The sequence below is a fragment of the Ceratotherium simum genome, chromosome 19, assembly GCF_057802395.1.
Source record: "Ceratotherium simum simum isolate JZ-2026a chromosome 19, ASM5780239v1, whole genome shotgun sequence".
Lineage (NCBI taxonomy): Eukaryota > Metazoa > Chordata > Mammalia > Perissodactyla > Rhinocerotidae > Ceratotherium > Ceratotherium simum.
The window spans coordinates 42,440,987-42,467,932 of record NC_141918.1 but is presented as its reverse complement, the minus strand read 5'-3'; the positions used below and the strand labels follow the sequence as shown (position 1 = coordinate 42,467,932).

The window sequence follows — 26,946 nt, the reverse complement described above, 5'->3', positions numbered from 1 at the left end:
GCTGAACTGTGTATAATCACCCTTGTGATTAGGAAAATCTGAATCCAATGATTCTAGTCCATTTTAAGTTCAAGTAAATATGTTTAGGCTGCATTGTGTTTCTTAATAATTGTCCAGTTGTTTAAAAAATATATTAAAACCTCTTGTGCTCTTGCTAGAACTGCATAAAACCTCAACGACTTAACATTTCCCTAGAGAGCTTAAATGTCAAGTCTGGGATAAAATAGTCTCCAGCACAAGCTCCTCGGTGCTTTGCAGTGTCTTCACATTTGTTTGCTGCCACATATGTGAGAAATAAATACATGCGGCTGAGGTAGGCTTGCCAAATGTCTCTGATTGTGAAAGGCGACCTTTACTTTAGGAGGACATCTAGGTCTCAGTGGCTCCAGCCTTGTGGAATTTAACCATAAATGCATAGATTAACAGTTTTCAGGAAATGTAGCCCAGTTTTTTCCCCCTTAAAAAAGTGGTTAATACCTTTGTGGATGATCCATTTTCAAGTATGTTTGTGTTTGTGACATGCCTTGCAGTACTGGCAATAAACCCTAAGAGCTGACAAATGGCTGTTGGTATCAGACAGCCCTGGGTGTGAACCTCAATCCTTCTTTTACTATGTGGTATATGGGGCTTTTACGGAACTTCTCTGAACTTCAGTTTCTTCATCTGTAAAATATAGTACCTAATTTGTAGGATTTGGGTGAGGATAAAATATAGTGATAAGTAGAAAATCTAGGGACCGTGGCTAATACATGCTCTGTAAATATTAACAAATAACTCCCAAGAAAATGCAGAGCACATATATAGAAAATGGATTTTTCTAGACAGACAAATACAAATATATCAATATAGTTGTTGGAGAATATAAAATCATGGATGATTTCTTTTTCTTCTTTTATTCTAATTTTCTGTATCTTCCAGAATTTTCATTAAAAAATAAAGTAGAATTTTGCCACAGTCGGTGGCTAAGGAAAGACACCATGTTACTGGCAGTAGCAAGAAATCTCAGCACACAGAGGTTGATGTTGGTATCCATCTCACCTCCATCCACTTGGAAGAAATCAGACATAGTCTCTTGAGGTTTTATATTGAAATCATTTTAGCAACCAATTTTATTTTCTCCAATTAGTTCTGTGAACATATTTCCGATGGTCCAGCTACTCACAATCTCCTTAGACTCATTTTTCAGTTGAGTATTTTTAGTTGAGTACTCATTTTCAGTTGAGTATTAGGAACTGTCGGTCTAGCTGACGACACTTGCTTTCCTCGAAATTGACAATCTTCTTTTAGGGAATCTGGCTCTTCAGCAGAAAATCCACTCACAGCACCTGCTGTAGCGCTCTGTGAATATACCAGCTATTCCTGGCATGAATTTTGCTATAATATGATTAAAATAACCCTTACATAGATGGATCTTTTCTGAATAGAGGTACCTAGCATGAGGTAATGAACTGGAAAAATTAAACACAAGTACAGTTCCCAGCCAGGTGAGCCGACTCAGGAAAAATATTATGAAATGGGACACTCTGAATCATATTTAGGCACTCCTTTCTGCAGTCAATCCAGTGCAATTTATTAAACATTAGTAGATACTTAAAACTTTTTCAATGATAGAATCATTGATTCTGGTATAACCCAAGCTTATGTGGGTTGAGCTCATGTGAGTCAGTTCTTTCGCCCAAACCCTAAAGAGATGACAATTGAAGTTACAGATATTTAAAACTAAGGCTCAAGGAGATAAGAGGTTTAGCAACTATGCTAAGCTTGCAGTGAATCCACAAAAAGTGCGTGCTAGATTGCACTAAATTGAATGATAAACCAAGAGTCACCTACTTTTTTACCCTTTTCCCTTTGCCCCTTCAATTCTAAATCTGCCACTTATAAACTTGGTGACCCAGCAGAGAGCTGGGGGCTGAAATTTTTGGACTGATGCTTTCGATGGCAACTCCAGTTAGCAACAGATGCAACTCCAGGTAGCTCTCCTACCACTGCTTCTCATACTTCACTCTGCTCTCAGTGACTGTTATGGTTTCCGGTGGTTTCCCTCCTGGCCGCAGCTCCTGTGACAATCATCTCCCACTAGAGCTTTCTATACATCTAACGTCCTCTAAAATCCTCAGTTGGCCCCGGATCCTTTTGAGGCTGGAATGCTCAGTGTGATCAGCCCTATGGGTCAGTTTATAGCATTTTTTATATTCTCTGATCATTCATTGAACACCTACAATGTTGTAAGCACTACAGATACAGTGGTGAATACTCCAGATGGATCTCTGTGGCAGGAAGCATACAGTGGGGTAAGGAGAGGCACTTCCCCTTGAAGTTCTCTAAACAATCATATTCAGCTCTCCCCCTAGTAGCATCGGGAATTTGACCCGTGTATCATGTTCTCTTCAGAGGCTTTCACAGCCCAGAAGCAGATTACACTGCCCTGGACTTCATTTTTTGTTACAGTAGGCTCCCATGGCTATTAATGAGGCTGGATGCTCAGGCGTCAGGGTGTCCAGTGTAAAGTCACTCATTCTCTCCCAGGAAGCTCCAAACTCAGGTCACCAGAGGAAGAGGTGATTCTCCTTTGTGTGTCTCAGGATACATGGCACATACAGAAAAGAAATGCTGATGTAGCTTTGGTTTTCCTTTAGTTTCCCAAGACGGTTATGCAAAATGAACTAATGGCCTCTCAAAAACGATGAACGCTTAACCTATGTTTCAGTCTTCTCCTTGAACCCTATCCAATGCAACCAAAAACAAATTGTGAAAGAGGTAATACACTAATTTTTTTCTCTGTTGCTTGCAAGTAACATTTTGAGAAGACAGAGGCAAGCAAAGTGGATAGGGAATGTTATCCAGCTCCCATTGATTTACTTCTATTTCAATGGTTTGCTATAGACTCTATCCATTAAACCTGGACTTCTTGGGTCAAAGTAGTGCTATTGTCAATTGTCTCCATATAAACAAAATTAAGACATTATAATTGTTTGTTGTCATAGTCCTTGTCTTTTTCTAAACCTTTTATAATTTATAAAAGCAATTTGCATATTTGGGAGCAAGCACATAAATCCAAATGTATTATATATCATAACAATTCTTCATGGAGTACCAAAATAATTTCCTTCATATTACATTGTACATCACTGCTTATCTCTCTAGTTTTATTTGTTTGCAATACATAGCTCTACTGTTTTACATACATTTCTTATTTTACAGAGGTGATAGATGATAGATGACCAATAGATAGATAGACAGAAGGAAAGAACTATTGGCACACACATCAGGCTACATCCTGCAGAACATTTTTATGTATCACTTTCTAAGGTAATAATTCCAAGAAAAACATCCAGACTAAGTATGGGAGCCTACATTATGCTAACATAAAAAAGCAATAAAATAAAATTTTCCAAAGCTTTTAGCTTTGGAACTCTGAATGTGGTCAACTAAAAATGATTTCCTGTTTCCAAAAAGTTTTTTTTCAACTAGAAAATCCTCTCTCTGGAAGTATCAGATGTCCTCATAGTTATTTGATATTACTGCCCAGAAGAATCTAGAGAGAAAAAAAGAAGAAAGAAAGTGGGAAAGGCCAACAGATCACAGGAAACCCCTCTTGGAATTTCAAAGGCAGTGACATGTGGAATAAGTTAGCCACGCCAGGATATTTTATGTAGAAAGCCTAAAGAACTGAGTAAAGAAAAGAAACATTCATGCGAAGAACCGTATAGACATTTTACACGTGGCTTCATATTATACAAATTAAACTGAAAAAAGAGAAGAGAAAACAATTAAATCCTCTTACAAGAGAAGTTTAGGAACTATTTAGTACAAATAAATGGATGAATAGTTAAAATGACGGGGAGCTACGGAGTAGCCATTCAAATATGTTCCTAAAATGCCACAGCCGTTACTGTTGCTGCTTTTCTTAATTTTTTTATACCAAAGGTAGTTGTATTAGGGTTCTCCAGAGAAACAGAACCCAAAACAGGAGATTTATTATGAGGAAATGGTTCACATGATTATGGAGGATGAGAAGTCCCACAATCTACTATCTGCAAACTGGAGCCCCAGGAAAGCCAGTGATGTAATTTGGTCCAAGTCTAAAGGCCTGAGACCCAGAGGAGCCAATGGTGTAAATCCCAGTCAGAGAGCAGGAGAAGATGAGATCAGATGTCCTAGCTCAATCAGTGAGGCAGAAAAAAAAAGAGGGTGAATTCCTCCTTCCTCCACCTTTGGTTCTATTCAAGCCCTCCTCTGTTTGGATGAGGTCCACCCACATGGGGGAAGGCAATTTATTTTACTGACTCCACTGATTCAAATGCTCATCTCATCCAGAAACACCCTCCCAGACACACTCAGAAATAACGTTTAATCTGGGCACCTCATGGCCAGTTAAGTTGAGAATTAAACACCATAGAAGTTAATTGTTATTTGTTAATATTCATCATCTTTCATGCAAAAAAGATAGCAGACAATTTTAGGGAATGAAATCTTTTTGACCTTGCCAATTTGTGTTATCGCTTGTCATGCCATTCTTAACCACTGTTATAAAGGAGTACAAGAGGAAACTTCCAAGGCAAATATCTAGAGAATCATGACAACCTCATAGCTCATAATAAAGGAGAGAACACTGTGCCACTTTGTTTTCAGCCAACAATGCGCATTTTGATTGGCACACTTGCAACCTTGCTGAAAATGAAAGAATTCTTGTTCTTTTCAAACTGATAATTAATTATGAGAAAGAGTGGCTAGAGATTTGGAAAGAAAAAACAGTAAATATAGGTAAATTTTAAACAAGTGCATTAATACTTTTCAGATATCTTATATTCCACCTAAGATTAAAACATGAGTTGAAACATTGGCTAAGAAAGAAGAGTTAACCAAAACTAACATATACGTCAGGGTAAAGTACTGCATAGGGTATGTGGCACATGTAGTTGCCCAATATGGGTTTTTGGTTTTTAGTAGACTGAGTTTCAACTCTGTCTAAAGACTATACAATATTGTTTTATACATTTGAAAGTTGCTAAGAGACTGGATCTTAAAAATTCTCATCACAAAAAATAAAATATTTGTTAACTTATGTGTGGTGATGGATGGTAACCAAAATTGTTGTGCTAATCATTTTGCAATACACACATATATCAAATCATATCGTACACCTAAAACTTATGCAGTATTATATGTCAATTATATCTCAATAAAACTGGAAAAAAATAAAATCCTTGTGGAATGCAAAAAAAAAAGACTGTTCAATGCTTTACTAACAGTTTACACATAATTCATATATTTACTTGCTATTTTTGAACATATTTGTTTTCCTTAAGAATTTTATTTTGGAAAAGAAATGTGAAAAAGAATAATGAGGGTGCCCTTACTGTACTATACATTAAAATATATTATACAATTTTAATAATTTAAAAATTCCATAACGTACTAAAATAGAGGGAAATTAATGTAATATAATAGAAGATCTAGAAACAACCAAGTAAATACAAGAATCTAATATATGACACAGGTACCATTTCAAATGATTAAGAAAGGAAAATTTATTTAGTAAATGGGCTAGCCAACCACTTCAGAAAAAAAAGTTAGATCTCTACTCAGGCCATGAAGCAAAATAAATTACAAATGTACTAAAATTTAAATATAAAAAATTGAAACCTTGAAATACTGGAAGAAATATAATGGCTGTAAAAGTTTGAGGTGAGAGATAGTGCTTTAAATCCTCAGTAATATATTTAAAAATTTGTCATACTTTCCAAAACAAACACAAATCTAGAGAGAAGAGTAGCATTGTTTTACATTCTTGCAAATGTCTTTAATGTCTGGCTTAATAGAAAACATCTGAATTCTCATATCTGCTTACGCATTCACCCGTGGTGATACCATATGTCATGTAGCTTCTGGAAAACTCCACTGTAAACTTATGAAACAATAAAAGTGAAAAAGGCAGATATATCTTAGTATTGTTATGAAAATAGTTTTGGCCTTTTAGGTCTCTCGAAAGGATCTCTGGGACACCAAGGGGACTCTGAATCATACTTTGAGAACCATTGTTATGGGGTAACATTACTCTTTAAGTTGATTATATCTCTAAGGGACAGTTTCATTTCCATTGCTATGGAAAAGATTCATCTGCATTACCTGTAGTTTCCTATAAGTTATCAGTTTCCTACCCCTATGGAGTTGCAAAATAGCCTAGGCAATCAAAGATACACACTCTTAAAGACTTGGATAATCCCCTAACACGTCCAAAAGGACACCTATAATCTCTTTTGCCCATTTCTCAGTCTATCCTTCCCGGTAACCACCTTGTATCACCAGCCTCCACCACATTAAACACACTGATGCAAAATTCATGAGTTGGGCAAATTTCTAGATGGTAATAAAATGAGAAGGAAGGAAAATTGAAACTCCTTCCAATGTGGTTAATGTAGCTCCTCCTTTATACTTCCACACTTAGATCCTCACAAAATTTCCTTCTTCCCAACCTCCCTCTTTTTTCAGAATCACATTTCCCTAAAGTAATCCTTCTTCATCCTCCTGTTTCAGTTCTTTACCCCTTGTTTGAGAAATCTTACCACATTCCTCAGCAGACGGAAATTTCTCTTGTTGGTCTATTTTGTGTCCGGCAATTTTAACGGCACCTCTGACTTTGGTCAAATGCTTATGAGAATCTCTATGGTTCAGGAAATTGAGATGCATTCTAATTACATGATTAAAAGTCAATATAATTGTTTCAATACAGGTTCAGTATGTACTCCAGGGGAAAACATGGCTTCTTTTCACACTAGGTCATCGGGTAGGTAATGCTCATCAAGGTGGACACTGACATTTCAAAACCGAAACTCAAATCCAAAATACATGTATGGATACATAAATTTGTATGTGTGTGAAAAATTAAAGGCTCTTTTTTTATCTTTTGGCCTTACTTTGGCCTGTTCTTTTCAGATCAATACACTCCACCATTATTATTCTAGAGAAACATTTGACCCTTCCATGCCCAACTGAGTATGATATCATTACAAAAGACATCATACTAAGCACAAGTGCCTTTGACTTAGTTTCTCTTCCTGAGAAGTAGTAGCTCCAATTGAATTCTCTACGATTTTCCTTTCTAAAAGCATGTGTTTGAATGTAGGTGGGGAGATCTCCAGTTTATATATAATACATGCATGAAGGCTTACACCAACAACACGGAGATGAATACAATTGAGCAGCCGAGATATTTGAAAATTTACCACATTGCACTGCCTTATTTTGTCATTTTTATTATGGCATGGAGGGCAAGTCAGTGAATATTTTCTCTACCAATAATCCTAGGAAGTTATCAATCCTAAATCTTACTTTGGGACTATAGCAGCTAGTTCTTCCTTCATATTCGCAATAAAAAACTAGAGTCATAAGGAGGTGTAAGTGGGATTCTAGGGATAGAAAATGAGGTGACTTTGACCACAAGGAGTAGACTTCAGTGAGCTGTACCATAAGATACCTTCCTCCTCTCTTTCTTCCTCTTCTTCTCCTTTTTATTCCCCTTCCTCCTCCTCCTCTCCCTCCTCCCCCTTCTTCTTCTTCTTCTTCCCATCTTCCTCTTCATCTTCCTCTTCCTCCTCCTCTTCATGAATAGAGGCAGAAATGGCAGAAAGAGAAGGCTTTTAGTCCACATAAGTATTGGCAAACTCTGATCCACTGATAAAATCTGACTTTCTACCCATTTCAGTACAGCCCATGAGCTAAGAATGTTTTTAAAAGGTTGAGATTAACTAAAAATAATAATAATATTTAATGACACATTAAAATTACATGAAATTCAAATTTCAGCACTTATAAATGAAATAATATTGGAACACAGCCCTACTCATTTGTTCATGTATTATATATCGTTGCTTTCATGCTATACTGGCAAAGTTAAGTAGTTGCAGCAGAGACCATATGGGACACTCTCATCATTTCAACTCCTGCTCAGTGCACTACAAATCACAGTAACGTAATTGTAACTCAATAGCATTTCCAATGCCGTGCATATTGCTGCACACAACATGACTTTTATAAATTACCAGTACATACCTATCATGTCAACACAAGGAAATAAGAGAAAATTGGACTTTAAAAGTTGTGCTTTTAAGGCACAGTGGAGTTGGGTTATTTTATTATCAAATTAGATGATGAAGGATAGTGTTTATTATGTAGTGACAACATAGCTATGCTAAAAGAATGCGATATACATCTACATTACCAGACTAAGCATTCTATACAATATTTCCAACTCAAAGAAAAGGAACAATCAGAAAAATTAGAAAACTTAATGTGGAATATTTCATCACAGCAGAATTTCTTCAGAAAAATAAAAATCAAGCTGCAACCAAAGTAAGTATCCAGATTGCTCATTTGTTATCCAAACAAGAAAAGCCATTTACAAATGGTGAATTAGATTGTATTTGATTGCAGTAGTTGAGGAAATGGATCTAGAGAAAATAAATCTGTTTAAGCCTTCTGTCTTTAAAAGGCTTGTTATAGCTTTTGTAGCTTTTAGCTATCAGCCTTAGAGTGAGAATATTTGTTCAAAGAGTTGAGGATATAGGGAGAAACTTCAATGATCAATCAAAAAAATAAAAGAAATTATTTTTAGTAGTTTTCCTTGGTTCTTGATGATACCAAGGAAAGATGTTATCAATACTGCTCAGTTGTTATTCAATTGAAGAATTAATGCCGAGTTTGACATGACTGAATAATTGGGGTCTATGAATAGCCTGTGTGAAAGAATTATAGGAGAGAATATTTTTCCAAAAAAATTGAAGAAACATTAATTCAGTACAATCTGCAGAGGAACCTGCTAAGACGTGTTACAACTAATGGTGGGAATAAATATGTGTGAAGCAGAAAATGGCTTGTTGGACAAATTTACTAAGCTTGTGAAATCTTCTTCAACAAGAAGAACTGCCCTCAATCAGCATTATTGAATACTAAATAGTTTTAGAAGTTAGCTTTTGCAGCAGCCTTGATAATGTTTCTTAATGAATTAAATCTAAAATTACAAAGCAGTAGAGTTTATATGTGAAACACATACGGCAGTAATGTCATTTTGACAAGTAATGTTTTCTTGAATGACAAATTTAATACGCTTTATACACATTATGTGCTGGCAAAAGTTTAAACAAGAGTCAAGATTTCATCCCCCTACAACTTTGCAGCAAGTATGTTTTCTGAGCTCAAACTACAATTCTAGAAGCGTTTTTCAAACCATGATGCAAGTGGAAGAAAATTTCATTATTTCAAAATCCATTTAACTGTGCAGTTGAGAAGTTTTCACCTAACCTTCAATTGGAAGAGTTTAATCTGAAATGTAATGACATGCTAAAAGGCAAATATCAAAAGAAGAACAGAATTTTCTTAATGCATTTCAAGTTTTAAATATCATTAAAATCATACTCTGGTGGATTGATAACAATATTTGGCAGCACTATCTTTGTGAAAAGACATTTTGAAAGATGAAATACATAAAATCTCATTACAGATAGCATTAACAGATGAATATTTGCAATCGATTTTGATGATAAGAAACACTGAACTCCAATTAACCCGAGACTTTGAACGCTAATTAAGCAAAATGTTACCCACACCCCACAAAAAGAGAAATCCATTCTTCTTATTAGTATACCTGTATTACAAAATATTATTTTGTGGTACTTGACATAATCTGACTACTGTAGTACTTGATTATTATTATTATATTTAAATTTCATCAATTAAAAAGTGTATAGAAATCTGTTTTCTGTGTTATTATATAAGTACCTACCTAATATCCTTGAGTTTTCCTCTTGGCCTACAAAGCTTAAATATTATTTTCTGGACATTTACAGAAAAAGTTTGCTGACTTCTGATCTAAATGAAGTAAATTTGAATTCTGGTTCCATGAACAGAACGCAGAGAAAACTGATGGCAGGAAAAAGCTGCTGGTGGCCGCAGACCACTAGAGTTGGGGTGGTCGCTGTCTTGAGGACTGAAGGAAAGGCGATTGGCTGCAAGGGTATATCTGAGATTTTCTTCTCCCAAAAGAGGGCAGAGGCTAGCATGAGGACTGATTCTCCTATAGTCAGAATTAGTCAGGGATTTTTGAGAATCTTTGGCTAAAAGATCCTTAGGAAAGACTGGACCAAAGTTAAGTCCTTTAAATTTCACAAATAAAGAAATACAACATTATTTTAATTCCCAAAGTTGAAAACCAGACATTGATTATGCATGTATGCAAAAAATTCTGAAGGGTGCCCACCAACATGTTAATATTGGTTCTCTCTAGGTCATGGGATTAAAAGTTATTTTACTATTTTTTTTCCTCTAATCTTTTTTTTCTCTGATTTTTTAACATTGGATATTTGTTATTTTACTTCTTTACTTATCTCTTATCTTTTTTCCCTGATGTTTCAACAGTGACTATATTTTATTTATTTTAAAGGTCATACTTTAAAAAAATTCTTTCACTTTGAAAAGTATTTTCTTATTTCTTAATGTTTCAAAACCTTCCTGGAAGAGAACAAATGTTTCCTATTTATTTTCAGCTTACTTATAAAGAAAAAGGTTGTAGTTGAGAAAAAAGGAGGATCACTAGGCTAAGTATCTTGTGTTTCCTGCAAACATTTTCTTTCGTCAAGAAAATAAGACTTTAAAAAGTTAAAGGAATGCCCACTTACAGACAAGAAAATAATGTTCTGAGGTAACTGAGTATACCCATATCATTAACAAACACAGAAGACACTATTGTTGCTAAAAGAAATATGAGATTGTTTTTTATTGAAAAATAAAGTATATTTTAAGACAATCTAGAAAAAAGGAATTAACAGGCTTCTTTTTATAACATAAAAAAACCAGTTTTCATAGAATGCAAAATTATTTTTGCATGCATCCATAAAAATTGTCTTATACTTTTAAAATCTAATCCATTTACATTATGTCAGCATGTTCACAGCCCTTAGAATCACGAATTACTCTTAGATTATGATTTCACGATGTGCCAAATGCCTTGACATGCTAACACAATTATTTGTACATAACTCTGAGCCTGAGAAAGCATCAGGTTCTGAAAGAAATCACTCCTCCTGGACATCTAGCAGTGGGGCCAGGGTAATCATGCTGTCACACCCCAGGATGTTGAGACACTATCATTTCTCTTTCCAATGACTTTCTGTTTGTTTCCATAGAGTTATATATTTATAGGGAGACCATATATGTGCTCTAAACAGATGTTTGTGTTTGTTTACTCTGTTGACATAGAGAATACAGAAATTTTGGATAATCTTAGTGTTAAGAGATGACATTGACCAATGTGAATATTATTAAAGCACACTGGAGGTGCCTAATGAATTGCATGTAGAAAATCAAAAGTTTATTTTTACTGAAACTAAAGTCAATTCTTCATGTCTTCTTATTAGCTTCCAATGTTTTTAGATAGAAGATCTAGAGAAAATCAGAACAAGGACTCTTAAAATAGTTTTTCACTTCATTTCCCAACGTCTTAGAAAAAAGACAGCCTTTTGTACAGAGCAGTGTGAAAAGATTGTTTTGTCTGAACATAACCAGGCCAGAAAAATAAGCACTTCACACTTAGTTCTTGTGTGCAAGTTCATAATCAAAAAGATGATATTTACCATTCCTAAGTTCTTCAAAGATACAGAGGATAAAGAAAAACTTTTAAAATAATCTCTTTAGAAAGATTTTTATGTGAAGGAAGCACAGAATCAGCAGTGTTTTCTTTTTATCAGCATGCCTCTGGGAGGTACATTAGGATTAAGTCTACTCTAATCACCAATTGTTAGCTGGCAAAGGTGGGCTTTGAACTAATGAGTTCAAACATAGAGTTTGCTCATGTATGAAAAAAGGAAAAACAAGATCAAGTCAAAGCTAGTCTTTATCACTTGTCTGGCAATCAATCACATGCCTTCCATGGGAAGCCATTTGTTTTACATACAAAGTTTTTGCTTTGAAATACTTTACAGAAATACAAGACGTGCATTGAAAACAGCCTGTCTTCCTTCATTTTCTTGGTTTTATAACTTTTAAAAAGTCGCTCCCAGGGCCGGCCCGGTGGCGCAAGCGGTTGGGTGCGTGCGCTCCGCTGCGGCGGCCCGGGGTTCGCTGGTTCGGATCCCGGGCGCGCACTGACGCACTGCTTGGTAAGCCATGCTGTGGCGGCGTCCCATATAAAGTGGAGGAAGATGGGCACGGATGTTAGCCCAGGGCCGTCTTCCTCAGCAAAAAAAGAGGAGGATTGGCGGATGTTAGCTCAGGGCTGATCTCCTCACAAAAAAAAAAAAGAAAAAAGTTGCTCCCTTTTCTTAAAAATGTAATTTCTTTATCACATTTTGTGTCATTATTTTACAAATTAAATCTTTCTTTTCTATTGTAAGATGCAATAATAAAATCACATCATAGTCACAGAAGGAAGGCTCTCCTGAGGATGAGAAATATATACCAAATCCCACTTGCTTATTAAATATTTTGCTATGCTTCATAAAATACCTAAAGACATTTAGCTTATGCAATTATTATTTTTTAGGGTAGCTTTTGAATATGGAGTTTAAATGATCACTTACACTGAATAGTAAAAAAAAAAAGGTCATAAATCTTAAGTAGGTTTAACTTCTAATTTATAATCATCACTTTTTAAAGAACTTCAAGATCAAATTTGCCATAGTGGGAGCAGTGTCCCCAGGTAGCATGAAAGATAAGCCTGTTAGAGAAGTAAGTGCAGAGGACAGATGATAGTAGGCCCAGGACAGAAGAATCCCTTTCCTAGGGTACTTTTTGTTCAGTGGAGTCAAGAGGAAGAGGGGAATAAAGTGGATAATCTAGATCTCTGGTAGCAGAAATTCACTTGGCAATGTTTTTATAAAACCAGAATTGGTAAAGGCTTCCCCTTTATCTCTCCCTATATCCAATCAGTTACTAAATCCTGGTGGTTCCACCTTAAAAATTTCTCTTGGACTCATTGAATAAATATATAAATATACTGATTAATACACAGATGAATGAATGAACAAATGAATGAGGCACAGCAGTGAAAGGTCTCTAGATTTCTTATCTCTCAGGTGAGATGCTGCATCTTGATTTCTGGGAGATCTGTTCACACACAACAAGGTGCCAGGCAGTGGATGGGCCCAACAACCAGCATTCAGTTCTGGAAAAGAAGATGGTTTGAATCAGGCTCAATATCAAGACCTTCATTTTAAAGAACAAGTAGGTATTTAGGAAAATTAGGAAAGAAGAGAGTATTGAAACTCACAAACTAGTTAGTAAACATGGCTTATCCCCAGCACAGAAAAGATCGTGTCTTGCTGGTGACATGACTTTCTTTTAAGTGCCACCCACTGGTCGGCAGAGCTTCCTGAAAAACTTCCTAATCTACCATGATTATTTCCCTAGGCCTGCATGTGGCCACTAGGGGACAGAGTGGCAGGAGGGTGGAGAAGGAAAAAGCAGGAGACACAAGGCAGAAACCAATCAAATTAATCTAACTTCAGCCACTCTTCTAGCTTTTAGAGTATCTTAGGCTATGTTTTTTTAATTATTATGCCATTATTATTATTATTATATTTTATAATTTCTTAAGCTTCTATGGAATTTATATTGGCATATAAAAGTATTTTTCTTTTTTTTATGCACAATTAATTTGTTGACCATGTGACCACACAAAAACTGCCAAGTGTCTATCTTTTTTTAAAGCTCTTGACATCTTCTACTCAGCTGAAAATAAGAAGAAATAGAGAATCTTAATTCACAATCCCTTCATATAAGTTGGAAACTCAAGGGGTTTGGGTAACTCAGATATACACCCAAACATGTGGGTGCTTGTTCAATTCAAGCCCTGTTTTAGTTTTTCTCTTAGTATTTATGGCACCAGTTACAGAAAACTGTTCAACCTCCAGGCAGGGTCTGGATAGCTTTCATATTTCTATCAGCTGTAAATTAGAAAAAGAAACGCATTCCATATGAAACACACTTCTGAAAGATAAGTATGCAGAAATATTCTCTCTAATGGTATCTGTTGTATATAGAAAATTTCCCTAAGAAAGGTAAAGCAAGTTTTGTTGTGGGGGAGGGAAAATGGGACACCTAGTGTGACATTCAGGATAATGTTCTTTCTGGTTTATTTCAGAATGTTGTGCTTTGCTAAAACAATGTTTACCTTGATTTGGGTTTTCTCATTTGTCTGCCTCTTTCTGTCTTGGCTTTAGCTTTTAAACTAAAAATAAAAATAAATGAAGGCAGAGAATTTTTACAAGCAAGTGTCTGTACAAGAAATAACTGTAGTCTCATAAAGTTTTATCTTTTTTTGATTTGTTGCAACTTGAGACGTAATAAAAACGTAAGGCAAGGTTTAGCATCATGTACCTTAATCTAAATACAGTACTTTCCTACCTATCTTCATCAATGGAACCTACACATTTTTAAATTTTAGTACACTAAGATTTTTTACTGCTGTCAGTATCTGCTAGAATTTTCCTTACAAGTTTTTCAGAGGGACAGAGACTGCACGTAGAAAACTTGGCACCATTTCTAATGTTACCAAATTAGATAATGTGTGACAGAGTGTCTAATTTCTCAACAAATACCATTTCAACAAATACCAGATTTGAAGATAATCCCACTGAAATCTGAAGTCCAATATTCCATATCAGATAGAAGATTGCACATAAAGTTTTGATTTAAAAAATCTGTAACATTTTAGCTTCAAGCACATTTTATAGGCCAAGATTCAAACATACGTTGGGTACTTAATATTAAGTTATGGAAAAGAGCATGCTGAGTTTTAATTTTTCCTAGTCAACATGTACTCTGCAAATACTAACTAAACTACCAAGAACATGTTCTGTTTCCTTGAAATGTACTATGTTTTTAAATCAAAGACATTTAAAAAAAATGATACTCTGCTTCTCGCAGTGGGGGGGAGATTTACAGTCACTTTTATGTGGGCAATATTATGACAATAATATTAGAAATCTCTTAACATGCCAAGCTAATGTTTAGTAGTTGTCTGAAAGGTCTGTGAAGAGTCTACTTTACAAACATTTTTGTAAATAGATGTTTTAAAACTGAAAAAGTCTTGCTTGTATCCTAGGGAGAAGTTGAATGGTCTATGAAACTTGTTAAGTCTTTCGAAACTAGAAATTTCTTGGCTAAAAAAACACATGCCACTCCAGGCTATTCCTTCCAACTTAGTCACTAACTCAGGAGCAGAGCATGGCGTTTCAATGCCAATGGAGACATAGCTTCTGACTGTAATCCTTATTTTCATGATACAGTCTCATGTTTTGGATACTCCCATTCTTACGAAATACAAATCATGTTTACTTATCACAGTCTGGGAGCTGCTTATGTGCAAATACTGTGTCTAATTCACCTTTACATCTCCCCAAGGATCGCCATATAGCAGGGGCTAATCCAGTGTTTATTGAGTTGAATTCATCTCAAGTGAGCTTTCTTCTCTCCTAATAATTTCACATTGTGACTTATACCTTGTTTTCTCTGTGGTGAGTCTCTGTATTAGACCACTGCTTACTGATTTTTGCATCACTTAACAAGAGTAAGATAGTACTACAATCGCTACTTGATTCTGAGCCTGAAGTTAATAAAAGCAAAATTTTGGAAAGCTCCATGAAGGGTTGGGAAGCAGAATGAATGTTCTGTCAGGGATTTTTCTGTCTACTGGGGGATTTGGTGCAGTGGAAGATAACACAGGTTTAGAAGTAAAATGGGCCGGTTTTCAAACTCTTGCTATTTCCTAGAAGTGACAACTTTTCATTGAGCTCTGGTTTATCATCTATAAAATGGGAAGAACAAAGTTTACTCTTAGGGATATTGGAAAGATAAAATAAGACATTATATGTAAAGCATTCAGGATAATGCCAAACACACAAATGGTAGCTATTAAAATTTGAACTAGAAAGATTATGGTGCTACACAATAAGAAGTTTCTTTTTAGGCCAAATTCCTAGCTAGATGTGACTCACTCTGTCAAAAGAAATTAAAGTGCCCCCTTTCTTCTCTGTGATATGTGAAGAAGGCTGACCCCATCCAGAGAATTTGCTGTCAAAGAGAAGACAGTTGAGTGCTCCACCATCACAGGCAGCAAATCCCTGCCCCTCCCAGGGTTGGTGAGCTATGTCAGAGGCTGTCTGTCTGATAAACATGTTAGAAGCAAATAGCATCCCTTGGAATCAATCAATAAAGACATAATCCTTAGAAATCTCTCTGACAAAAGACAAAGAGTCACACATTGGCTTGTAAAATAAAATCCAACTATAAAACCAGCAGACCAAAAGTAAAATGATACAGGATCAACATAAATGAAAAAAAGATGGACAGACAAAAGTTCAGGTGTCAAATATAAAACTAAAGGCAATCTAAAAGTATAATTAAATGTGAAAGGCATCCCCCTTCCAGGAGGTGGAACTTAAATCTACCCTCCCCCCTCATCTTACGTGTAGACTGCTCTTAATGATTTACTTCCAAATAATAAAATAGGGAAAGGTGGGAGGTGGGGGAGTGACTTTACAGTGGAGAAACCTGGTAAAAACTGCTTCAGCCAAGCCATGAAGGTCAACATCACCAATGATAACTCATGTTGATAGCACACTCTTCTGATATAATGTAATGAAGAAAGGCCCTTCACCTTTTCCCTAAAACCCATAACTCCAGTCTAACCAGGAGGAAGGTGGGTTAGTGGTTAAGATCTGGCACTCTCACAGTCAGCCCGTGTTCATATTTTTCCTGGTCAGGGAACCACACCACCCATTTGTCCATTGTCACACTGTGGTGCCTACATATTTCTGTGATGCTGAAAGCTATGCCACCAGTATTCCAAAGACCAGCGGGGTCATCCATGGTGGACAGGTTTCAGCAGAGCTTCTAGACTAATCAGACTAGGAAGAAAGACCCGGCCACCAACTTCCAAAAAAATTGGCCATGAAAGCCCTATGAATAGCAGTGAAGCATTGATAAAGCACAGAAAGGTGAGAGGATGATGCAAAAAGACCAGACAGGTTTCCCCTTTGCTTTACACAGTGTTGCTAGGAGTCAGAATTAACTCCACTGGCACTGACAACAAAACCATAAGAAAAACATCGGACATACCCAACTTGAGGGACACTCTACAAAATACCTGGTCAGTGTTCCTTAAAACTGTCAAGAACATGAAAAACAAGAAAAGACTAAGAAACTGTCACAGACTGGAGAAGATTAAGGGAGCACAACTAAATATAATGTCTTATGTCGCACGAGATCCTGGAAGAGAAAAAAAGTTAGTGAAAAAACTTGTGAAATATGAGTAAAGTCTGAGATTAAGTTAGTAGTAATGTGCCCCTGTTGATTTATTAGTGTGACAAATGTGTCATGGTAGTGTAAAATGTTGATAATAGGGGAAACTGGGTGAAGGGTATTATCTTTATAATATTTCTAGAAATCTAAAACTATTCTCAAATAAAAAGATTATTTTAAAAGAGAGAAAAGCATTTGTCGAGCAAGAGTTTTTTCATGTGTTGAAAAACATACAATCCACAACGAAGTTATAATAGTCATGACAAACTTGAGTATATAACATCAGATTATAAGAAGCCAAAACTTAGAAATACAAGTAGTGATACAGCCTTTAATCTCAAATAGGAAAATTAAAAATGAAGATAATTATAATAAAAACTTTAATACACTTGAATTAGGGTACCATATCTATATTAAAGTTTGCACAAGAGTTAATCATATATGAGGCCATAAAGTAAACTATATGAAAAGTTGAGAGTGAATAGACCAAAGTAGCTGACTACGATAAAATTAAACCACATACACAAAAATGAACAAACTACCAAAAGAAAAAAAAAAAAAAATCCAAGTTTTAAAATATTCTCTGACCAAAAATATGGATAAAAATAAATATCAAAATGGTAACACAGGTTATTTTGAAAATTAAAACAATAGAAACCTTGTATATCAAAACTTATAGGATGTGTCCAGGGCAGCACTTATATAGGAATTCTATTTTAAATATATACTGGTTTTTAAAAATATATAGTATTTTTAATATTGAAAAGAGACTGAAAGAATATAAATGTACCCACCATGCATTGAACTCAAAAAAGTCAGGGGAAAAATGCAAAATAAACCCTAGGAAAGAAACTATAGATATTAAAGCAGAAATCCAGCATTTGAAAATCAGAAGATAGTAAAATTAAAAAACAAACTCAAGACGTGAATCTTTAAGGAAAAATTGTAAACTTTTGTGAGTATAATCCGAAAAGCAGGGTGAAAACACAAAATTAGAGATGGGAAGAGGGATAAACAATGAAATAGGAGCGATTACCAGGAAGATCTTTAGAGATGTGAGCATCTCAATACCATGAAAGATTTTTTACACCACGTTAAGTTACTTAAAGTCACTTAAATAACCATGGTATAACTTGAAAATCCATAAATGTGACTGGATAGATCAGTAGGTTTCCTATATGTGATTCAACCTTTCCTTCTGGCTATAACGAAGTCTGAAGTTCTAGGAGCAAATGTCTGACATGAAGGTGTGTGGGGCAGGTCTTTGACTGCGGCCATGGACCAAAGAGGATTTGGATCTCAAATAGCTGATACAGAAGTATCAAGTCCATGAGAACAAAAATCAAATCCAAATAAAAGGGTATACAACATATAAAAGGCAAAATGGAGCTGAGGGTTGGCTTGGACAAGCCTAGAAAGATGGTCAAGGAGAGACCAAGCCATGGGTAGAGTGAGAGCTATTAATAGGTCAAGTCAATTAGAGGTCATTACCAATTAGAAGATATTATTACATATTATTTTAATTAGAGGAAGAATCTCAAGGTAGTGGGCAAGAAGTAGATTTTTCCAAAAATGCTGTTTCAAAGAATAGTTAAACATTTAGAAAAAATACGGGTTATATATTCATCTTGCAAACACCACAATACTTCCAAATGGGATAAATGTGTGTATATGGTTTTGAATATGTGTGCACATACAACAATTAAGAGAGCATTTAAGTGAATAACTAACTGACATGATTATAAGCGCTAGAGTGATCAAGGAAATTAACAAAGCAAAAGATCTTTATGCTTACTATATACATTTTTGTCTTCATTCATATATTCAATAAGTATTTATGAGTCCTAACTGAATGCCAGGCACTAGAAATACAAAGATAAGCAAAAACAGATAGAGCCCCTGCCTTCACAGAGTTTACAATCTCATGTGTGTGTAGGAAGGTTAGCGGGAGGAGAGTATCAAATATGAATTAAAGAATCACAGAATAAATGTAAAATTAAAAATATGATAGGAGATTTCAAGGGAGGTGCATGGTCCTGTGATAGCATAAAATGTGTAGATTTGTTCTAAATTGTGGACTCAGGAAAAGCCTTCCTGGAGAAGCAATGATTGAGCTGATATCTGAAGGATGAGGAGGAAATATATTGGCCAACAGGGCATAGTTCATAGGAGTGTCCTGAGCCTTTGACCCTTGCTCTCAGCACGGCCAACAGTCTTTTTGTTTGTTTGTTTTGGTTCTTTCAAAGGATTTATTGGTCACATTTACATCTATTGCAAATAGTGAGGAGGCAGCAAGGGCTGACCCTCAGACCTCATCCCTCATCTCTGCTCCAGAGTTTGAGGACCAGGGGATGTCTGGGTCTTACTGTCCTCTGGGAAAGATCTGAGATGCAAAGATTATTCTTCTCACTCCTTCTTTCAGGGTCTTGGATCACCACTGTCCCAGGGATTCTGGCCTCAAGGGCTGCCTTCTCAGCTCAAGGCACAAACACTGTGGTTGGGGCTGACAGCTAAGGCAGGAGTCACTCCTGGCAGGCACCAGCTGACCCAGTCCATCTTCCCACCCCTGGTCCTTCTCTCTTTCTTCCTCTACTTGTCCCTCTACTGGGCGGATCCTGGCGTGGTGGACACTTATGCCCTAGACCCAGGCCCTTAACTCTTGGACCACAACCAGACTCCCTCAGAGGCTGGAGTTTAAGCACCATCAGTGCCCCGTCCTGGGGCAGCTTCCCTGTCCTGGCGTTTCTATGAAGAATAACTAGCTTTTTTGGTGGAGGAAAGGAAAGGGGGTGCATGCTACATTTGAGGAACTGAGAATATTGAAGCAGTAATCCAGTATTTGAAAAATAGGAAAAAAAAAAAAGAATTACTACATTAATCAAAGATATTTTTAAAGATATAACCGTGGAAGCTGGGTGGAAAAGGTGAAGGGGTATTTGGAGTGCGGAGATCAAGGGTCAGAGTATGGAACCAGATAAGGCTGGAGAGGTAGGTGATGGCCATGCGAGCGGTCATAAGACAAGTTAAAAATATTTATTTTACTTTAAGAATAATAGGGAAACATTAGAGTTATGTGGGAGTAGGGGTGAGAAATGGGAGGTAGGAAATACAATCAGGTCTGACTTCAATGTGGAAAATGGGAGATCAACTAAGAAGACACTGTAATAATCTAGGCCAGGAAGTATTGTAGTTTGAATGAAAGTTGTTGTGGTGAAAATGGAGAAAAGCTGATGGAAGCAAGAGAAATGTAGAAAGTAAAATTGACAAGACCTTCTTATAGATTGGAAAACTGAAATCACCTGTTTGGTTTTAGACATGTTGCATGTGAAGGGTATTCCATTTACTATTGTTGTGTAACAAATGACCCTAAAATTTAAGTAACATAAAAAAAAATTTTCTTTTGCTCATCAATTTTGTGGGTCAGCAATTCAGATAGGGTACAGCAGAGATGGCTTGCTATTGCTCTATAATATCTGGGGCCTCTACTGAGAAGACTTTGAAGCTGGAGTTGACTCTGCAGTTGAAGGCTGGAATCGCCAGGAGGTGTCTTCACTCAATATGTCTGATGGTTATGCTGCCAGTTGGGAGCTCAGCGGGGGCTGTTGGCCAGAGAACTTACATACTGGTCTTACCAATTGGCTAAGCTTTCTCGCAACATGGTAGCCTCAATGCAGTCAGACTTCTTACAAGATGACACAGAGCACCAAAGAGAATCTTCTAGCAAACAAGGTGGAATCTTCATCACCTTTCTGCCACCTTCCATTAGTTATGAGCAAATCATAAGTTCATCCAAATTCAAGAGGAAGAAGTATAGATCCACTTCATAATGGGAAGAGTGTCAAATAATATCACAAATGCCAAATTATGTATATTCTTCCCACATGGAAAATACATTGACCTCCTCCAAGACCCTTGACAAGTCTTTTCTCAGTATGACATCAGGCTTAGTCTCAAAGTATGTACTTCCTTGGGTACAACTCTTCAAATATAGCTCCTCTCAATTGAAGATCTATGAAGTAAAGACACAAGTTATATATCCCCTGTATTAATCAGAATTCTCCAGAGAAATAGAACCAATAAGACGTACAAATATCTTAAGGATATGTATGTATGTGTTCAGGAGTTCCAAAGGCCTCTCTCTTTTTTTTCTTTTTTGCATGGAAAGATTCACACTGAACTAACATCTATCACCAATCTTCCTCCTTTTTTTTTTTGCTCCCCAAAGCCCCAGTGCATGATTGTATATCCTACTTGTAAGTCCTTCTAGTTCTTATATATGAGCCACCACCACACTATGGCCACTGACAGATGAATGGTGTGGTTCCACGACCAGGAAAGGAACCTGGGCCGCCAAAGCAGTGAGAGCGCCAAACTTTAATCAACACACCATCAGGCTGGCTTGCAAAGGCCTCTCTTAATTTTGTGCCATCTTCCTCTCTTTTAGTTTAAGTTGATACAATGCCTTTGCAAGCTTTATGGGCTTCCTTCTTATCAATTTACTTTCCATTCTGTTAGATAAAAGCCATACCAACATATATCTTCAACATATATCTTCTTGGGCTCCCTGGACTAGAGATGTAAGTTTGTGAGTCACCAATGTAGTAACAGATAGTAACTAAAGCCACATGTGTGGATGAAACTACTGAGAGTAACAGAATAAATGGAGATTAGAAGAGTGCTTATGACCAAACCTATGCTATCAAAAAAAAAATTAATAAAAGACAAACTGGGTCATTTGTATTTACAATGAATATAATAGGGCAAGATCTGATAGCCTTGATATAGAAAATGTTCTTATAAATAAAATTAAAATTATTAACATAGCAGAAGAAAAATTGTCAAAGGAATAGATAGAGTAGATAGATAGATAGACAGATAGATAGATAGATACATCTCTCCAGACAATGAAATACAAATGTCCTGTAACATGCTATCAATGACCTGCAAATGAAAAAAGAACTACCTTTTTTTTTTTTAACCAATCAAACTGAAAAAGACTCTTTTGATGTATTGAACTCAAAGTCAGAAAGGGTGCAGTTATATTGACACACATACTACTGGTGGGGCTGTATTTTGATACTAAAGGGCAATGTTCAAGCGATATACAGAGTAAGCATTTATAAAGATTGTTTACTTAGTAATTCCATTCCTAGAAAATAAATTTAGAGAAGTAGTTAAATATTTATGTGCAAGGATGTTCATTGAAGCATCATATTTATACAAGAATGATAGTTGAAGCATCTTTTTTAATAAAGGAACTTCAGGAACGATCAACATTTCCAAGAATAGATGAATGGTTAAGTAAATTATGAGACATACAAAGGATTAAGAATTAGAAAAGCTAATAACAATTATGCATTAATGAAATAGAAACATGATCACAATACGATGCTAATTGAGGAAAACAAGACACAAAACCGTGTAAAATATGATTCCAATTTAGTTTAAAATACATATCTATTAAAATTCAGAAGGAAATGTTAACATCATTTATCTCTGTGTGATGCAATTATGCATGATTTTTATTTTCTTCTTTATTCTCTCTGGTTTTCTTTTTCATTTTCCCACAATAAGCGTGAATTACTTTAATAAACAGAAAACAACAAAAACAATAAAAATGAGCTTAAAAGATCTGGTACTTAAAGGCTTTTCTTTGAGCAATTGCATTAGCAAAGACTAAGTGCTTAGTAGTAAAGTCCCTAAGGAAAAAATGGGCATCCCAGCACAGACAGCAGGGTAAAAATGCAATATGGGGATCACAGAAGAAGATTCAGACTGAACCAAAACAGAGACAATTCCCTTAGGAGGGTGGTTTTCTAAAAATTTGGCACAGAAACCACTTATGCATACTAAATCTTGCCCAGAAGCATTAAAAGAAAAACAAACAGAGTTCCTCTGGCTGAAGACAGAGACGGGGCCTAGAGGTCTCTGCCTGCCATGCTTGATCCCCACTCTCTGCCTTCCCCTGCCCCAGGGGTCCCTGCAGCAGGCCCTGCGAAAGCGTGAGGTCTAAGACACACAGTTTGAAAACCAGGAAAATCATCTTATGTTAAGGTTTATCATCAACCACTCCCTAAGAAATTTGAGCTGGAAATGATCAGAATCTGCTGTATAATCTTCATGGTAGACTACATATTAATCACAATATAAGAAAACTTATGCAGTTCTCATGACAGTAGGGGTTGGTTCATGAATTCTCCACAAATTCATTGGTCCCCTCTATTAGAACCTTCATTAAAAATATCATCCTAGGGGCCGGCCTGGTGGCATAGAGGTTAAGTTCACGCACTCTGCTTCTGCGGCCCAGGGTTCCCAGGTTCAGATCCTGGGTGCAGACTTACACACCGCTCATCAAGCCATGGTGTGGCAGTTGTCCCACATGTAAAGTAGAGGAAGAGGGGCATGGATGTTAGCCCAGGGCCAATCTTCCTCAGCAAAAAGAGGAAGATTGGCAACAGATGTTAGCTCAGGGCTAATCTTCCTCACCAAAAAAAAAAAAAAATCATTCTAGGTATTAACATCTACAGGTACTTGGCCTGGGAGGGTGCTATCTGATCTTCAGAGTTATCCAAGTAAGAAAAACAGAAAAAACAAATGTGAGTGTGTCTAAAAAGGGCTGGGCACTGAGATGCTGCATCAGTTTGGCTTGATCACCCTTGGCCATGTTTAACACTAAAGGGGAAAAATCCTCCCGTGTGCCGGGGCAACACTGCAGCCTGGGCAGCAACGTGTAACAATTGTTGCAATGAGAACAGCACCAGCCCACATACACTATATCAAAGCTGAGCGTAAACCAGCAACTGCAGCTGTGGTCAGCAGGGCGTGGAGACAACTGAAGCGTTTGGACAGGTCTCACTTCTTAAATCTACTTCAAACTTTTCAGAGGTTTCAACAGGTTGCCTTTTCTCACTAGGGTGCCAGTGGCTGCAGTGAAGATGAATGGGGACATCTCTTCTGACTGGATGGGAAACTATAGCACAAAAGCACATTCTAGAACTCGACTGCCCAATGTGTCAGCCACATGCGGCTTTAAGCTCTTAAAATGTGGTTAGCCTGAACTGAGACGTACTATAAGCATAGAGTACACACCAGATTTCAAAGACTTAGAACAGAAAAGGAATGTAAAATATCTTATTAATAACTTTTCATATTGATTACATGTTGAAAAGACATACTTTTGGTATTTCAAGTTAAAATATATTACTAAAATTATTTTCATCTCATTCTCTTTTTTTTAATGTGACTACTAGAAAATTTAAAATTACTTAAGTGGCTCGTATTTATGGCTGGCATTAAATTTCCAACAGACAGCACCATTATAGAACAAAGAGAATTGAGGTGGAAGTTGTTAGTCCCTCAGTCTTATTGTGGATGTTTTTGTGGGGAGAGGAGAGGATTCCTTGTTCTACAGATGAAGAGAGAAAACAGCCCTCTCCTTCTGAGTCCTTGATGTATCAACTGGGGTTTGAGTTTCTTTGTGGAAGCAGGAAATACCAGTTCCATTCCATAATAAATGAGGGAGGTGTGTACTAATGCAAAAAAGTGCTCAGAATGAGCCTTCTGTTGGCTCGTGCAATGGTTAGGAACTGTGTTGAGTCATTTGGTCAATCTGATTCTGTTTCATTGCCAACATGAAAAGGAGAAAATTATCTAAACAGATAGTTAAATAGGAATGTGGGTATTTACCATCAAAATGAGTTTAGGAATGCTCTATATAATTAAAGTTGGTCTTAACTTTTATTCAGGGATATATCCTCTTATATTTAGGTCTAAGCATTCAGGCAGAATAGTTTTCTCTGAAATTGAACATTAATCTTCTGAAGCCCATAAATTCTGACATAGCATTAAGTCATATATTTCTCCAAGAACATCTTCATTCATCATTTAAACATATTTTGAGAGTCTGAGTAACATAATAGTAGATTCCAAGATGGGGTTTACATTACACAGTCCCATACTTTCAAGGGCCTTAGTATTTTCATTCGTTTATTCAACAGATATTTATTGAGCACTTCCTATGTGCCAGGCACTCTGCCAGGCATTAGGGATGCAATGGGAATGAAAAATAGAATAAGATCACTGACCTCTCAGAAATCACAGTCAGTGTGGGAGGTGGGCATTTATCAAATAACCACATGTAAGACTTCTGAGGAGCAGGAAGCAGGGAGAATTCAAAGCTAAAGTGAAAGGATGAGCTGTAGATGAAAGGAGATACGGCTCCTCCAAATATAACAGGAGGAGTGGTGCCTTGAATCCAAATAACTACAAAACAAGCCAATGTTTTTGATATAAAGTGTGTGAGAGGAGGTCAAATGTCACTGGGATGCTTACTATATCCCACTACATTTTGTAGACATGATCATCACTCATTATTTAGACATGGCCAATTACTCAAAGCAAAATTTAATTGCAGAGAATCGCCAGGTCTTAGGAATAAACTCATCCACTAGGGCTGAATTGCGGGTTGGTGGAGGGCAGGTCCAGCCAATAACAGTAGAAGGAGATACTTGGAATTATAGACAAGCTTGTTGTCACCATCTAGGAAATCTATGATGTACGGAGACTGGGCTTCCATACTGGCAGAGATCCTTCAGCGTCTAAATAACAAAGCAGGATACCATTGCAAAAACTTGAAATACAGGTCAAAGCAGAGGTCTGGTGACTGAGCATGCAGAATGTAGGGGAATGGCACGTGGAAGGGGAGAGGGATGATGAGACCTAAGATAAAAACCCATCCACAGGGGCTTTGCTATCAGGAATATTCAGGAACAACTTGGACTTGGAGAATATTGTGGAAGCCCAGTGGCCATTATGAGCCTTGATCTGGGTTAGATTAGTAAGTGGGATCCACCCTAGAGCACGTGACCAAAATGTCAGTTTGTCAGGGAACACTGTTTAGGATTAAGTTCCTCAGTTTGGAAGAGGAAGTAGGGACAGAGAATTCTAGTTTTTCCTGCTTTCAATCAATATTACCCTCAAGTGGTTTTGATACACTGTAAGAAACACTGCTTCAGATTCAAATATCTCCTAGATGGATATATTTTTGTATGTGCAGTTGGGTGAGGGGCTGGGCTAGGAATACATACTTCAGAGGAGACTCGTCCCAGTGATTTGGAGATGGATTCATCCCTAGAAAAGTACAACTGCTCTAGGAACTGGGAGAAAGAATGATTAGTGATTTTACCACCATAAAAACCAGGGAAGGAGACAACAGAAGAGATACAAGTCATGATCATGAGCAAGTTTATAAAGAGCCTGTATTTTAAATAGGCTTTGAAACAGAACCACAATTTGACAAGTTGGAGGTGACAAGAATGGTCCATGCCATGTGTAATAAATGTAGAGTCATTTAAATTCATATAAAATTTGTAATGTCTGATATATGCATATATAATATAAAATATATAATACAGAGTTGACACTTTTAATATATAAATCAAGACTGTAAAAAAATATTCCTTTTATTCTCTAAATATATAGTCTCTAAGCCCTATATATCTTGCTTACCAAACATTCAAATTTGTAGTAAAAATCATTCATGAAGTCGTTCTAATGATTCTAAAATTGTTAGTGTAATTTTTGGTTGCCAGAGTGATAACTAGCTTAAACAATGTTCCTTTCTTAGCCGAGATTTTACATATAAAATTCTTC

The 26,946-nt window shown here is 36.5% G+C and overlaps 1 long non-coding RNA gene across 1 annotated transcript in view; it reads right to left on the bottom strand.

Moving 5' to 3' along the window:
- Positions 1 to 10,747: 10,747 nt before the first annotated feature.
- Positions 10,748 to 26,946, bottom strand: part of LOC147914542 (uncharacterized) — a 42,635-nt gene continuing 26,436 nt past the window's right edge. The window contains exons 2-3 of the long non-coding RNA XR_015555267.1: positions 20,595 to 21,304; positions 10,748 to 13,156 (exon numbers count right to left, since the gene is read on the bottom strand). This is a non-coding gene — a long non-coding RNA (uncharacterized LOC147914542). The remainder of the gene's footprint in view (positions 13,157 to 20,594; positions 21,305 to 26,946) is intronic.